A 4,702-nucleotide genomic window follows, 5' to 3' on the forward strand; every position below is an offset into this window, starting at 1 on the left:
CACTGTGGTAAACAACAGATAAAATGGCATAACTTGTGTATAACGTAGATTGGCCTGATGTTAACATGAATCAACTCCTATGAAAAAGGTGAGTCTAGTAAAATGTACTCTTTCTTGTTGCTATCATTTATTGTGTTTTTTTATAGCTAAAGAAAAAATGCACAGAGGAAATATACAGTTTTCCCAGGATTACTTAGTGTTCTAATGGAAATTATTCATGCAAGTTAGAAAAAATCTTACAACAAGCGTAAAATGAGGGATTTGGAAGTTAAAAATCCGGTTTCAAATCTAGGCCTCTCACTTTCTACCTGTACAGTTCGGTGTGGTTACTTGCCTTCTCAGGCTCAGTTTTGGCATTTCTAAAGCAGCATGAATAACCCTCACCTCAATGGGACATGCAATATTAAATGAGATAAGGTTCAGCAATTACTTAACAAAACTCAGAGAATTAATGCATTAAAAGGTATCAGAATGCTTTTGTCTTCAAGTAAACTGAAACTTCTGGCTCAAAATAGCTTAAAAAAAAGAGAAATTTCTTATATAATGAAAAGCCAAGAGGACTAGATTTTTAACTCAGTTCATTCAGGAGCTTAATATTGCTATTGCGTAATCCTATTCTTTCTATCTTTCTGTACCAGCATTTGTAGTGATTTGGATTTATATGCAGGCTAATTTTGATTACCCTCAGGGTCCAGTATGACTGCATCAGTTTCAGACATCACATCTAGACAAAATAATGGCCAGAGGCAAAAAAGCAACTGTCTTTCCTGGTAGCTCAATCTTTTGACCAATAAAATATTTTCTAGTAACTTCTGCTTCCCATCTCTTTGACCAAAACAGACATAGACATGCCTGTAAGACATTTTCTAGCAAGAGAATAGGTTTATATTTATCGGTATAGACAATTTACTTGGGGTAGAGTGTATTTTGAGGCGTTGAAAACATGATCACTGGTGAGTATGATTTTTTTAAGTTTGGATTTTTTATTTCAACTCATAAACCTTGTGGTAGTTGCACTTGAACAACAAAGAAAAAGGATGAAAAGTGGAAACTTTGCTAATTAAATATTTGTTAAACACATACGAAGCCTAAAAAAGTATTTGTCTGTTTCTATCAAATAAAATACAGCCAGTTAATTCTACTTATTCAGTGAGAAAAACAAATAATGTTCTTACATTTGTGAACATGTGGAAAGGACTAAAATATTAAAATATTAACTTGAATGTTATAAGGTATTACAAGTAAATTTTAACAGATAGAGCACCTCTTTTTTTTTTTTTTAATCTATTTTCAAAAAATCCATGGACTTCTTGTAGTATATGCGTTTTCTATAGGTTCTCCACCATATATGTATTTGATTTTCATGAAGTAGTGTGCTATTCCATGAAATTCCACTCAATCAGGGATGAAATATGTACTTTGAATTGACCCCCAAAGAGGCATGACATCATGTCAATGTCCAAATTCATTAATGGCCAAATATGGATTCAATAAGTTCTAGCTGCATTGCAGAGGCAGAGACTTGTGAGCTAACCATTTACTCACATTGTGTGCTCCCTTCATGACTTGTACAAAGCTTTAATGTTATAAGGAAACTGTATCACAAGACAATGCATGGGAAGTCATAATTTGGTAGAGATTATCATCTTAAAATACTAAGCATAATAAATATATAAAGCTCTATGAAGAATTTGACCTTTTATGAGGAAAAAAACAGAATATAATAAGCAGGAATGCTGTCCTTTGGATGTTAACACATTGGTCTATTTTTACCAGATGTTTTTATTTTAGTGATTTTTTTTTTGTTCCACATAAAAAACAATATTTTTCTCCAGTTGTAAAAAAATGAATATTCATGGGAAAAAAAAGTTTGTGAAACATTACATTTGGCATTTCTATTCAGTGCCAAGATTTAGTGATGCAGTGGGAAAGTCACAAGTTATTAATGTGTTTATTCCATTGGATGACCATAAGAGTTTTCCTTTTATGGATGAAATTTTCCCTATTTACAATTTTATCTTTGATTTTTTTCGTGTAATGTACCTCTAAAAACCACATAACCTACCAAAAAAACAGCTAACTATTTACATACCACCCAGAGTTTAAAACCATGTAGGAAAAAGTAAAGTAGCAAGACCCAACAATTAATTGCATGATGAACATGACACTCACTGGTAGGTTCTTGTATTTCCTGGTAAGTAGTATATGAGGTTGTAAATTAATATTATAGCTCTTTACAACTCAGGGTATGCCATAGCATTTCGAGATCATAGAACAAATGCTGATTTAGAAGCAAATAGAATTGCAGTTAAAATAACCATGGGGGTGTGGCCCTGTGTGACTGGAAGGGGGATGGAGCAATAAGCCAAGCCTGAGGGGCAGCCCTAAGCCCTGTGATCGAGGTTCTGATGCTTTTGGCACCTGGAGCCTCCTTCTCCGGACCTAGTGCATTGGAGGGCCCCAGTGGCCTGGGCTGCACAAGCGGAATGGCTGCTGAGGCCCAGTGCATTGGGCTTCCGTGGGCCCAATGAATGGAACAGGGGAGCCTCTAGAGACCCCAGTTCCAGGTGCGAAAAACTCCGCATGGCAAACGTGCAATACCAACACGTCTGTATCTACTGATGGTGCTGTAAGCACCTCACAGATTCCTGCTTCAGGACAAGAGACCCTGGTTAGACCAAAGCCGTTGCTTTTGAAGTTGTTGACGTCTGTTGGTGCACAAAAAGACACTTACACAATGAAAGAGGTTATATTTTATCTTGGCCAGTATATTATGGCTAAACGATTATGTGATGAGAAGCAACAACATATTGCATATTGTTCAAATGAACTTCTAGGGGATTTGTTTGGAGTGCCAAGCTTTTCTGTGAAAGAGCACAGGAAAATATATGCAATGATCTACAGAAACTTGGTAGTGGTCAATCAGCAGGAGCCATCAGATTCAGGCACCTCTGTGAGTGAAAACAGTGTCACCTTAAAAATGAAACTGAGCAAAAGGACTCTGTACAAGAGCTGCAGGAAGAGAAACCTTCATCCTCAAATTTGATTTCTAGACTAACTACCTCATCTAGAAGGAGAGCAATTAGTAAGACAGAAGAAAGTTCACATGAATTAGCTGGTGAACGACAAAGAAAGCACCACAAATCTGATAGCATTTCCTTTTCATTTGATGAAAGTCTTGCTCTGCGTGTAATAAGGGAGATACGCCGTGAAAGAAGCAGTAGCAGCGAATCGACAGAGACTGCATCAAATCTGGATCTTGATGCTGGTGTAAGTGAACATTCTGGTGATTGGTTGGATCAGGATTCAGTTTCAGATCAATTCAGTGTAGAATCTGAAGTTGAGTCTCTCGATTCAGATTATAGCCTTAGTGAAGAAGGACAAGATCTCTCAGATGAAGATGACGAGGTATAGCAAGTTACTATATACCAGGCAGGGGAGAATGATACAGATTCCTTTGGAGAAGATCCCGAAATTTCCTTAGCTGCCTATTGGAAGTGTACTTCATGCAATGAAATGAATCCTCCCCTTCCACCACATTGCAACAGATTGTTGGGCTCTTTGTGAGAATTGGCTTCCTGAAGATAAAAGAAAGGATAAAGGGAAAATATCTGAGAGAGCCAAACGAGGATACTCAGCACATGTGGAAGAGAGCTTTGATGTTCCTGATTGCAAAAAAATATCAGTGAGGGACTCTAAAGAGTCAAGTGTTGAGGAAAATGATGGTAACATCATGCAAGACTCCCTATCCCAAGAAAGTGAGGACTTTTCTCAGCCATCAACTTCTAGTAGCATCATTTATAGGAGTCAAAAAGACGTCAAAGAGTTTGAGAGGGAAGAAACACAAGATGAAGAAGAAAGTGTGCCATCTAGTTTTTCCCTTAATCCCACTGAACCTTTTGTGATTTGCCAAGGTCGACCTAAAAATGATTGCATTGTCTATTGCAAAACAGGGCATCTTATGACATGTTTTACATGTGCAAAAGAGCTAAAAAAGTGAAATAAGCCCTGTCCAGTAAGTAGGCAACCAATTCAAATGATTGTGCTAACTTATTTCCCCTAGATGACTTGTCTATAAAGGTGGAATTATATATTTCTAACTGTATAATGCTAAATGTTTAAATAGTTATTTTGGCAACATGAAATTTATTTTTATATTTTTACATATATCAAAGTGAGAAAGTCCATGTAGATTTCTGGGTCCATGTAGATTTCTTCTCTTTAGTGTGATTTACCTACTTGAAGAGGAGGTGGGGGTTAATGAATATTCATTTCCTTTTAGGAAAATTTCACTTCTGTTTATATTTTATGTTTGGGTTTTAATGTAATTTGAATTGAGCATATAGCTCATCCTTTACTCCTACCCCTCATATTTTAAATAATTTCCATTTTCTCTTAAATGAGAAGTTTTTTGTTTTTTGTTTTTTGTTTTTTAAATAGGACATTTAAATGTAACTTATTTAGTACCTTTCTTGTAAGGAGATAAAGTTTGTGTGAAAGATTTAATATTTAACTTTTAGATACTCTTACACCTTCTTATCCTTAGTTTCTCTGTTCTTTCAGAGCCTCTTAAAGTATTTTTCATGGGTGAAAAAGAAATTGGTGGTTATATTTGGTGCTATAGAAGTAGAAATGGGCAACTTACTCTCCAATCTCTTTGGTATAGTAAGGGATAAGTGTTGATAATGTTGTCCATTGAGAA

The 4,702-nt window shown here is 35.9% G+C and overlaps 1 pseudogene; it reads left to right on the forward strand.

The window, feature by feature from the left end:
- Nucleotides 1-2,599: 2,599 nt before the first annotated feature.
- LOC119528557 lies at nucleotides 2,600-4,063 on the forward strand (annotated as a pseudogene).
- Nucleotides 4,064-4,702: the final 639 nt, after the last annotated feature.

This window comes from Choloepus didactylus, chromosome 3 (genome assembly GCF_015220235.1).
Source record: "Choloepus didactylus isolate mChoDid1 chromosome 3, mChoDid1.pri, whole genome shotgun sequence".
Lineage (NCBI taxonomy): Eukaryota > Metazoa > Chordata > Mammalia > Pilosa > Megalonychidae > Choloepus > Choloepus didactylus.